Source organism: Brachypodium distachyon, chromosome 4, assembly GCF_000005505.3.
Source record: "Brachypodium distachyon strain Bd21 chromosome 4, Brachypodium_distachyon_v3.0, whole genome shotgun sequence".
Lineage (NCBI taxonomy): Eukaryota > Viridiplantae > Streptophyta > Magnoliopsida > Poales > Poaceae > Brachypodium > Brachypodium distachyon.
In genome coordinates, this window is record NC_016134.3 from 10,576,079 (window position 1) to 10,588,879 (window position 12,801).

The window sequence follows — 12,801 nt, forward strand, 5'->3', positions numbered from 1 at the left end:
GTGCTCACAATTTGGTATCAGAGCCTCTGTGATATCAAAGACATTTGTTTGTTTGCTGTTTGTGTGATAAAGCTGACTTTGGAAGCGAGCAAGTTTGATGGGAATGGTGACTTTCGGTTACGGCAAAAATCAGGAAGCATCCTTGGTAAGCAGAACTTTTCTTGGTGTTCTAGTCAATTTCCACCGACCTTTAGTAGGGTGGAGATACAGGAGCTTCCTATATTGTAATACTACTGGCAAAAATCAGGAAGCATCCGTGCACAGGTACATGCAAGCAGAACTTTTCTTAATGTTTTAATCAATTTCCACGACGACCTCTGTATCATGGATCACAGGCCCTTCTCGCATCTAAATGCAAATCAAACTGAGATGGTCGATTGGAAATAGATTTCGGATGGTTGTGCATCCGTAATTGAACCAAAACAATGGGACAGAAAGTTTGACCATAACTTTCTCCCCCAAATCTCTTGATCTCTTCACAAGGGCCACATGAAGAAATTATTCGTGTGATATTAGTGGCCTAGATAAAGAAATTGGCGCACTTAATGATTACATAAAGGCTCAGCGTGTGCTTCGAACATAAAAATAGATCTGAAACAATTTAAACTTCAAAAATAATGCAGACGAATCTTTGGCTGCTACCAGTAGGAGCTTTTTTACGGTACACTGGTCCTCCATCAGAGAATATTGGAGTACCAATCAAATCTGGCCCTTCATTTAGCAGGTCTATTTTAGTCTTTCTGTCTTATTAACCAAATGTGATATTTATTTTTTATCTGTAATCACTGCGTCATCATCCCTGTTTTTCTCACGTACGAACTCTTGATAAATCCTCGTCCATGGAGCCGCCGGCGGCTCCTCCCGATCACCCAAATGCGCCACCGCCAGTGCAGAAGTATGAGATAAAGACCAATTAAATTATGCGTTGTCGTTCTCCTGTAACTTCATATCTGGCCGATTTTAGATCTAAGAAAATTAACAGACCAATTTTGGAAGAACTAATTCAAGAACACATGAAACTGGCTTCATACATCATGGGCACATCCATGAGATGATGAGACTTCAGATTTTTTTTAATCATGAACGGACAAATACTAGATTCATGTATATGTGAATCAATTCGATCTGGAAGTGGAGTGCTTCGTTGATGCGGTTATGACGCTTGTGAGAACTGGCCTCAGACAAAGGCGGGGCAGTACATCGGCGTAACTCATTCGCTGTCTCCTGCCCGCAATTCCGGCCAACCCGCACCCATCATCGCATCTGGCGATGTTTGAGGCATCATAGCCTAGCTAGTTGCTGATTCCCCAGTGCGACGCTTCCATACGGGCCAGGGCCGCCACTCTTGGATCTGAAGAAATCGGCCACGGCTGACGAGTTCATTGGCCCCTTAGATTACGATTTTACCCCTTCAATCATGGTACTTCCTAATTTTTGACCATAGTACTCCTTATTATGTGTGCTGGAGTACCGTTCAATCTAATCCATCCGATTAGAGAAAATAAATGGTTCATATTTATTCTGAGGTACCAAAAAAGAGCTCATAGATAAATAGCAATTTGAAAACCACGCAAGATTTGACAAATTAAGGAGCAAACAAAATGACAGAAAATGATGCAAAGAGAACACGGGTTGTCACCTATGGAACCACACATATTTTATAATTATTCTGTTGATTGTGTTATATATGTCATGAGTTTGTGTCTTTTACATTCATACCAGAAAATTGGAGTAGTGATCATCACTTATGAATGTTTCAAACATTTTTTCTAGGGAACCATGCAAATGTTTTAGACATAGTGTAAAGTTAGCAGGCGGCACTAATAAAAGGTGGACATACTAGCTACAAATATTCTACTGATACGAATGCGAGAAGCCAGGGATGACTCCTCTTAACTAAAATTCAACTGATACCAAAGAAGTCCACCAATTTGTGGCTTCAGCACATCCCGTCAAAGTCACTAAACCCTCTCTGTAGAGGTCTTTTATGGTACCTTTAAATCGTTGTGCGCCATTATTTTATTAGATCTAATGGCATGTATTAATTTGTACTAGTGATAAAAACAAGAGTATCAAAACAGAGTAGAGGTCAGTTCTCAGATGAAGGGGAAATTTGTCCCGAAAGAAAGAAAGAAAAACTCCCGCAGGAAATTTCGCCCTAGGCCAATACGGCCAAGCCGTCCGGCGTCCCTCTCGTCCTCTCGCCGCTCGAAACACGGAACGTGCGTCGTTCTAGGAGGAATTGAAACTCGGAGACTCAGGTCTCCATCCCTTCCCGACACAGGTCCGTAGCTAGCTAGCGACTCCCCCCATTCTTCAGACCCCTCCTCTCTCCAAAATTCCCTGTTTGCATCCCCTGCCCTCGCTTCCGACCTACGGCTGAGCCGATGGAGACGGGCAACATGTTTTTCACCCAGGAGCTGGCGTCATGGGCGGGGACGGAAATGTACATCACGAGCTCTAGCTCTGGTTTTGGCCCGTTGTTCCAGCAAGCTGGCGATGCTCAGGTAGGAGTACGTTCCTGTGGAGACCACGGTGACTCGGCGACCGCAAACAGGCAACCCGGTACTGCGGGTGTTGAAAGGGGCGTGGACGGCTGAAGAAGACGAGTTGCATAACACAGCTAAACCAGATCAATCTTGTAGCATGCATAAGCGCTACTGCAGCAGTTACCGAACCCGAGCGATCCGAACTGTGTTTTCGGTTTTGGGCTGAAAACGGGCTAGACCAGCTAAGCGGCACTTGCCGCGTTCAATGGCAAAACACCGAATTGATAAAACCCGTGACAGAAGTACGCGCATCTTTTTGTGCTGGGGGCTATTCCTAAAGTTTGTTGAACAATTATCATAAATCAATCCCAATCTCAAGCCAATGCACCCTTTGACATAGTCATCCATCATATGGTACTATACCGCTAATGCGAATGAAAAAATGTAGTATGAGTGAAGTATATAAAAATGTTTTTGGAAATATTAATTGTAGCCACTAACCACATACTCTCTCTGTCCCATATTAAGTGACTTTCTATTATATGTATCTAAACGTTTTTTAGTTATAGATACATCCGTATTTGAGCACATTTGAATCACTTAATTTGGAACGGAGGGAGTATATATATGTTTTTTTGAGCTATTTGTTTGAATGCACCGCCCGCGTGTGACTGTACAGCCAAGCACGCCGAACGTTCAAATTCCACTGGCAGAGTTAATTTACACGCTAGCATGTTGAGTGAATTGGTACGAGAAGAGTCTGTTTTTCGAACTTCCCGACACAGGTCCGCTGCTAGCGAGACTCCCCCCTTTCTTCCTCTTTACGTCTCCCCTGGCTCTGCCCTCGCTTCCGACCTATGGCTGAGCCGATGGCGACATGTTTTTCACCCAGGAGCTGGCGTCAGGGGCGGGTGTTGAAAGGGGCGTGGACGGCGGAAGAAGACGAGTTGCGTAGCACTGCTGAACAACCAGATCGATCTCGTGGCCGGCAGGGGCATGCATGCATGATGTTTTCTGGACTCTTATTCACCAACGTGCGTGCTTTCTCTTTTTTTGCAGGATTCTCATCTCAGGGAAATGATGAACAGGTACGGAGAAGGGAGGTGGGCAGTGATTGCAGAACACCTCCCGGGCAGCAGTGCCGCGAGAGCTGGACGATCCACCTGCGCCCCGAACTCAAGGTGACCTGCTCGTTTCTTGATGCCTGCATGCTGGGTGCTGGCCGGCTAGAAGATTGCGCTCTTGATTTTAACTTATGTATACCTATCTAAAAAATATGTATGGTTCCACCCTATTTTCGTTTCAGCCTAAAGGGCACAAAGAAGGCCAAAAGTGCTGTTGACAAAAGACAATCTTGCTGAGCGTAACTGGGATGGGTGTAAACAATGTTGTTTGTGCGGATTAGAAGAGACTATCCATCACTTGTTTATAACTTGTCCATATGCTCGTCTAGTGTGGCGAATTGTTCATGTATCTTTTAATTTGTCACCTCCAACCAATGTCACAAATATGTTTGGAAATTGGTTGAACGGTGTTGATAAAAAACTTAAAGCTCAAATTTGGGTGGGAGTTTCTGCTGTTTGTTTGGCTATTTGGAATGGCCGAAATGATATTGTTTTTAACAAGATTAGAGTGGTTAATTTTTTGCAGATACTCTACAGGGCGACTCACTGGATCTATTTGTGGTCTTATCTACTCCCTGTGGACCAACGGGAGCTTTTGGATACTGGGTGCACGTCTGGAGACGGTGACTCGAGACATTTTCAACCGGGGTGGATGGCGGTCCACTAGTAGAATTCTAGCTACATGATGCATAGGCATTTTTTGTATCTCTTATTCTGGTGGCTGATTTTTGTGTCAATCTTGAGTGATGCATAAACTGTATTTTTGTGACACTGAACATCGTAATAAAATGGCTGTGTGCATCGATTGATGCAGAGACCGGAGATTTCCCCCTTTTCGAAAAAAAAAGAAGGCAAACCGTTCCAGCGCCAACGCCAACGCCAACGATGACAACAAGGACCAAAACCATATGGTACGCGCGGCATCGAGACCGGCGCCTGGTACTTCGAGGTCAAGGTCCTGCACCTCGGCCTTTACAGCTTCTGCTGCCGTAACGTCAATGGCGCCAAGGTGACCAAGGCCTGGACCTGGAGCCCTGGAGGGCGGAATATGCTGATGCCTACGAAGCAGGAGATGTCCTCGGCTTCTACATTTCTCTGCCTCAAGCAAGCTGAGATGGTGAAGTACAGGGGGATTTTTTTTCTTATCCTATATAAGGTCTCCCCGCCGCATAATGCCTGTGTTTTATGAAGCATTTAGGTTATGAGAGTACTAGCATGCAGATTATTCAAGAGAGTAGTGTAGTTCTTCTCTAAAATGCAAACATATGCATGCATGTTGGGTAGTTCTTCTGTAAAATGCATGTTGAGTGAATTGGTACGAGAAGAGTCTAGGTTGACCCAAGTGGCCCCAAGAAGCCATTGCAGACTATCTGTTGGTTTTGTTGAGTTTCAGTTCACTACTACTCCCACTTCGAAGATAATTTCGGGCAGATAGTTCACTAGATTCAGAACATTGTAAAGCTGGAGAACGATGATGTGCCGCCATTCTCGGATAGCGACCTGGGGTGTGAACTTTTCCCACTTGGTACCTGCATATGAGAGCTATTATTTATAGGCAGACGAGGGGAGATTGTACACTTGTGCCTGCTTATGTTACCTGATATGTCTTCCTACTACATCCAGCAGGAAATGTGTATACAAGATAATTTGGGGCACCAACTAGGTAGCTAGCTAGGGATTTGATGGCTGTACTACTTCTTTCTCCTGTAGTCATGGCCGGTAATGAAAGTGATTGTGCTCAGATCATGATCAAAACGCAAATATATTGCTGTAGTCCCAACTCCTAATTTATTCAAACATGTGCCAGCATAATGTTTCTGGAAATCCAGCATGACACAACACAAATAGGCCAGATATCTGGCATTTTTTATGAAATAATTTGGTGAGATGAGAGTTCAGTGACTAATGTGTCCAAGCCACAAATTAGTTGACTTTGGCGATGAAATATACAGCTTCTCATTTGCTCAAGATAAAAAACATGGTATTTACACTTGTGTAAAACACATTTGCATGGTTTCCTAGAAAAAGTGTCTGAAACAACACTACTCCAGTTTTGTTGTATGAGTATAAAAAATGTCTGAAACATTCATGATTTTGTTTCTGGAAATCCAGCATGACACAACACAAATAGGCCAGATACAAGTTTTGCTACAACAACATAAGTTCAGCTGCTGCTGCCAATTACTAAAGTTCAGTTGCAGATCTGGTAAACGGCCTCCACTATCAGCTCCCTGTCTATTGGCTTTGTCAGGTGGAGATCCATCCCTGCTTCAATGGCCTCCTGCAGGCCTTCCTCCAAGGAATGCACCGTCAGTGTGACGATCGCGGGGTGCGGATCATGTAGCGGCTCTCTTCCTTGCGGATCGGCGCTTCCGCCGATCACCTCCTGACCCCGGCAGTCAGCCTTTATTGGTAGCACACGCCACTGGCACCGCCGGCCTTGTCATCCGTGATGCTAGTGTCGTCCCTGACGTGGAGCGCGGCAGCGCACGAGCAGCCTTGAAGGCACCCGTCCACGCACTGCTGCATCGTCACGTTGGTCAGCGGTGAGTCGGCCTTGAGCACGATGGTGTCTCCTCTCACCTCCACCATGTCGTGCGACGACGTGTTGCAGGTCAGGCTGGCGGCAAGTGTACGTCGTACATGAAGAAGTCGTCGCAAGTCACTACGTGGACGCCGCAGGCGAGGGGAAGCTGGTAGAACCCCGAGCGCCTTGAACTTGGCGCTGAACCCATTGAGGCCTTGGTCAAAGAAGTAGAGGCCCATGTTGCCTTTGTCCCCGAGCTCAAGGAATCTGACCCCCTGCAGCCCCGTGCCTGATTTCTCCACCGCCGGTGGGATTCGCACCATGCTTAGCCCTGACGAGTCGAGCATCGTTAGCCCCAACGCGTCCATTCCTGTGAATGCCATGGTCTTGTTGCGAGGAGTCAGCTCCCAGTAGGAGTAACGGCGGTGCCTGAAGACGAGATAGGTGGTGATCTTGTATGAGAAAAGAGTTTAGTGACTATGACTAGTGTGCTCAAGCCACAAGAAGATCACTACTCTGATTTTTTTGGTATGAATGTAAAAGGCAGTAACTCATGACATATTAAACAAACAACAAAGAGATATAAACCTAGAGGCCTAGGGTGTCAATACACTGGACTTGATACAACCAAGTGCCTTTGTATGCAAGTGAATTGGAGATGTGATTGCAGGCCATACTCGATGGATGAGGGTAGCTTCATGGATCCAAAGAGGTTTCCCAAGAGATGGAAACAGTGGGATACTCTGTCTCTCCTGCATTTCCATACCACAAGATGCGCCCTCATTTCGCTATTTCCAAGATCCATGCAACATTCATAAGTCTTTCATCACAAGATGATCACTACTCCAATTTATGAATGTAAAAGGCACTAACTCATGACATATATATTACACAAACAACAAAGAGATTTAAACCTAGAGGCCTAGGGTGTCAATACACTGGACTTGCACGACTAAGTTCTTTTGTATATATGCAAGTGAAGTGGAGATGTGATTGCAGGCTATAATCCATGGATGGGGGGGGGGGGGTAGCTTCATCGATCCAAAGAGGTTTCCCAAGAGATGGAAACAATGGGGATATGTCTCTCCTGCATTTCCATACAACAAGATGCATGCGTCCTTATTTCGCTATTTCGAAGATCCATGCAACATACCGGTGCCAGCACACCTGCATCGCCTGACAGTAGCGAGGAAAAGAAGGACAAAACTGCTGGGCCGACACCAAAGCCCAAGAGGACGATGGGTCTGCCGGCCTGGCTTGAAAGCCAGGACTGGGTCCAATGAGACCTTGTAACCGTTTTGCTATTTAGCTAGGTATCGAGCTTCCTTGTAAGTTGGCTTTCGACAAATAACCGAACGGATCGGAACAGATGGTTGTTAGGGTGGGAGGAGCAGCTACCGAACCAAAATATTCCTTGATTGAGTTCTTGATAGTTCGTAGCTAAATCCAAAGTCTTACAACCTGACGTGTCCTAGGGGAGAAAATTTGCTAGCTACAGTACCCACAGCTCCACTCCCTATGTCTTCATCCAGCTTGTTATCCGTGGCAATGAAAACAAATCGTTCCCTCACCAGTGTGGGAGTTAGCATCTAATTTGGTGAGAAGAGAGTTTAGTGACTATGACTAGTGTGGTCAAGCCACAAATTAGTTGACTTCTTTGGTGAGGAAATATACAGCTTTTCATTTCCTCAATGTAAAAATCATGGTATTTACACTCGTGTAAAACACATTTGCATGGTTTCCTAGAAAAAGTGTCTGAAACATTCACAAGTCTAACATCACAAGAAGAACACTACTCCGGAATGTAAAAAATGTCTGAAACATTCATGATTTTGTTTCTGGAAATCCAGCATGACGCAACACAAATAGGCCAGATAGAAGTTTTGCTGCAACAACATAAGTTCAGCTGCTGCTGCCAATTACTCAAGTTCACTTGCAGATCTTGCAAACGGCCTCCATTACCAGCTCCTTGTCTATTGGCTTTGTCAGGTGGAGATCCATCCCTGCTTCAATGGCCTCCTGCAGGCCTTCCTCCAAGGAATGCGCCGTCAGCGACAGCCGTCCATCTCGGGCATGTGAAACAAAACAGTGAGGGACTAATTGATGTCTGAATTGGATCTTGTTGCTGGACAATCGAAGAAACTGATCAAATCAAATGAGTTGAATTACCTGGCACTCCATGAAAACAACAACATGGCATCTAGGGTATGTACGTCTACCTGCTATCATAGTTTCGAGGGACTTAAATGGGTGGGATTTCTCCCCACTTTATGGTATATTCAAAGAGATTATGCATGAAGGAAGCGGTAACAAATATCAGATATCACAGAACTCAATGGAAGAAAATGGTATTAGTGATGTTATGGCAAAATAATAAAAACCAAAAGGCTGATATAGCATAGAAAACGGTGGATATCATGTAATGTTTAAATGGAAAATGTAGTTTCTTTCTATATGGTATTTACAATGTTATGGCAAATAATAAAAACCAAAAGGCTGATATGGCCGACGGTGGCCAGGGGAGTAGCAAGGGAAGGGCAGCGACCTTTCGATAGCCATAGCCAGTATGATTTGGTCTGTACTCGACCTATATTCAATCAACAATTAGGCATACCCAAGGGGGTTATTGAGAGTATCTCTAGGGTAGCTAGGAATGTTTTGAGAGAGACTGTGGTGATGAGTGATTCGGCCATGGAGACGGCGGCAGACGGCTTCGACCTCAGGGTTGGTTTGAGCCGATATACCTATCCCACGATAGCCGTTCTTACCTCGGACTGAGCTATTCTTCGATAAGAGCTCCACCTCGGCCTCTCCCGCTCCTCCAACCAGACGACGAAGGGCGGCAGCAGCACGGCAGTGAGCGGCCTCGGCTCCGATCTCGCGCTCTTCACCGCCCCGTCGGAGATCGTCGACGAACCCGATCACGCCGTCAAGCTCGAGAGCGTCATGATGCCCCCCACCATGGCGGACCTTGGAGTCCCGTCGGATCAAGATGCCGAGATGGAGAGCAAGGACTTGGTCATCGAGCAGCCGATTATCGGCAACGCCAACGCCAACGCCAACAACGACTACCCCGTCCTCCCAATCCCGGCCCCTCGCGGACCCCGTTCGCCGGGTAGGAGAATCTACCAGGTCCAGCCCAACCCAAACCCGGCCGATGGCAGCTTAGGCGTGGAACCGTAGAAATGTCTTCATGCAGTTTGTATTCGATCATGGCACGTACTGTAACTAAATTATTGCTCACCTGATGGTTTTTTCCATTGATACTATCCCACAGCCACGGGCTCCCAGCCTCGACCATGGCATTGATCACCAAATAAGTTGATACAGAGTGGGTTTAGTGACTTTGACGGGATGTGCTGAAGCCACAAATTAGTGGACTTCATTGGTATTAGTTGAATTTTAGTTAAGAAGAGTACGTCACCCCTAGCTGTTCACATTCGTATCAGTAAAATTTTAGTTGCTAGTATGTCCACCTTTTATTAGTGCCGCCCGCAAACTTTAAACTATGTCTAATACATTTGCATGGTTCCCTAGAAAAAAATGTTTGGAACATTCGTAAGTCTTTCATCACAAAATGATCACTAGCTACTCCAATTTTGTTGTATGAATGTAAAAGACACTAACTAATGACATATATATTACACAATCAGCAGAATAATTATAAAATATTTGTGTTTTCTTAGGTGACAACCTGTCTTCTCTTTGCATCATTTTATATCATTTGGTTGCTTCTTCTTCTTTTGTCACATCTTGCGTGGTTTCAAATTATTATCTATCTGTACCTATCTAAAAAATACTCAAGGTTCATCAATAGGTCAACAAGAGGACCCGCAAGGACACAAAGAAGGCAAACCAGCTCCAGCGCCAACACCAACGCCACCAACAACGACAAGGAGCAAAAAATCCAGCTCTCCGAGGACCGCCTCACAGCCGGCCGGCGGCACCAGGGGCTACAGCATGGTACTTCGAGGTCAAGTTCCTGCACCTCGGCTCCACCGGCAGAACCCACCTCAGCAGGGCCACCGTGTCGCACCAGGGGCACCCGAGGTACCGCCGCTGCATTACGCGTGGGCCACCTCGCTGGCTCGCCGGAAGGATCGCACCCGGTCACCGCGGCGCGAGCTGCCCGGCAAGGCACCAGCCCAGCAGGGCTAGCCGGGCTGCGGGGGTGGGCAGCGAGAGAAATCCCTCCTGGACGTTCCCGGGGAGGTCACTTGCAGGGAAAGGCGTTCCCGGGCGCAAGCACCCGTTATAGGAGCAGGACCAAGCAGGCAGGACAACGACGCCACGTGGCCGCTCGGCGGGCTCCCCGTACGCGAGGCTCGTCAGGGCGAGGAGTGAAGCACGAGCAAACATTAAATGCTCCGACAAAAAGGGGATTCCCTGTCCAGTCAGCCTACAGTGACTGGCCTGGTGTGAACTCTGAGCACGCAGCGTCCTAACTGCAGGGCTACCCATCATGCATGCAAGCCAGCACACCGAGGGCAAGCTGCGCTAGTTCTTTGCTCGCCACTTGTCACCCATGCACCGAGGCACCTGTGGTATCTCCTTGAGTACAAAAGGAGGACCCCCGCCAACAGTTGGTGGGTGGGTTGGTTCATCCGGATCCATACGAGCTCTAGCCAAGAATAGCAAGTAGTACTTAGCTAAAAAGAGAGAGCACCTGGGGATTCCCCCGACAACTTGTAAACCCATGGTCACTGGTTAATAGCAAACACAGAAGCAGGACGTAGGGTTTTACACCTTAGGGTGGCCCGAACCTGGGTAAACGATCTCGTACTCATTGTGCTCTAGCTCTTGACATTGGCCTTGCCGGCGATCGCCGGGGCAATCCCCATCGCCCACTGCCGAACCTAGAAGGGGGTGCTCGCGCATCCTCGGTGTCAAAGCCCCGTGCCAGGTACTGGGTGCAACCGTCGTGCCAAGTAGGGGGGCGCGTGAGGGGAGCTCACCGGTGACCGCCGGCGCCGTCGCCTGCAGTAGCATCGGCCTCGTCTTCTCCGATGACAGAGCCAGTCGCCATGGCCCCCAAGCGGGCTAGTGACTCTCGGACGCGTGATTGAAGCGATCCCCCTTCACAAGGGTCGATCTCTGTGCTTACTTGTGCTAGTCCCTGGATCGACTCACTAGCACACACAGTTCAAGATGTAATACCAAGATACAAAGGTCAAATGTACTTTATTACATCGTATCATCCAGAACTTAAATTGTACTTACAAACTTGCATGACCTCTTGGGCCAGCATAAACAAATAATGTTCAAAACCATGACAACAATGTATCATGAAGCTGCAGCGGAAAAGTAGAGTATAAGGGCCTCATCTACCCCCAGAGGAGAGAGCATGTTGGAATGTAAGCACATGACCCATGACAAAACGACGATCCTCACTCATCGTCGGACCCACCTGCATTATTAATTGCAGCCACTACGTGGTCAATACATTTGAATGTATTGGCAAGCTCACTAGAGTTATAAAGGACCTACCAAGTACATGCATAGTTTGGCTAAGTGGGGTTTGGCTATTTTGCATAAAAGCATCATTGTTCAAATCCTATCATTTTTAGACAAATAGTTTTGAATTCTATTGGACACGGGGTAGAAACACCCATGCTCCTATTAACCTAGGCACATTGAGTAGAAACATCAATGCTCCTACCCAGTTCAAACCATTCATTTTATTAGGAAATTGGAATGAGTGAGACTTTCCTTACAGCTCCGATGTCTAGTTGCTCATAATTGTCCGTAAACGGGGACATGGCTAAGTACTTAGTTTGACACTCTCGAGAGGTGGTACACTTTACCCACAAGAAATCGACGTGTTAATCCCTTGCTGTCCTCCAGGTGGAGTAGCAACGGCATCGATTACAGGAATTTTCAGAACATATTCTCCCAAACCACCTGAGGGACGCGCCCCCACCTACACTGCTACATACCGATGTCACCTCGGATCCGGGTTCATATTTCTTACATCCATCCTGGCAGAGCCCATAATACCATGTGGTTGTACTGGAAGCTACTAAACAGGAAACTAGTCCAGTCTCTGGTTATCCCGGGTGGCATCCCACATTGTGACGCAGGCGCTCCCCGAATCGCACGGGGAGGCGACCATGGACGCTCCCGAATCACACGGAGAGACGACTCAGCGGGCCCCATAGAAATGGACCTAACGTCACGACATCCGAAAACTCAAAGCAGCCCACCCAGGACGATTCATTGAATTACTTGTTTTGCCATACACTAGGAAGATCATATTGTAATTCAATAGTATCATATTTGTAATAATACCACCCTCGTATATTATCATAGCATAGCCTCTTACTACTACGATGGCAATTGGTGGTGAAGTCATGGCAAAGGTATCCTATACTACTAGTACAGATCATAGCAAGCATAGATACAATAATAATCCTGACAACGCAACTAATAAAAATCTAGTGCATAATAAAAAAATGGGTATATGATCAAAGTGAACTTGCCTTGATAGTAGATGGAGTTCAAACACTCGTCACAATCGCAAGGTTCGCTCTCCGAGACTACTATACAATCACCAAACATATACACACACATAAACACATAATACATACATGACAAAAGAATATGTATGCCATGATGCGATGCAAAACATATGACATGGGTGGGTTGGTTTTATTTGAGTGAT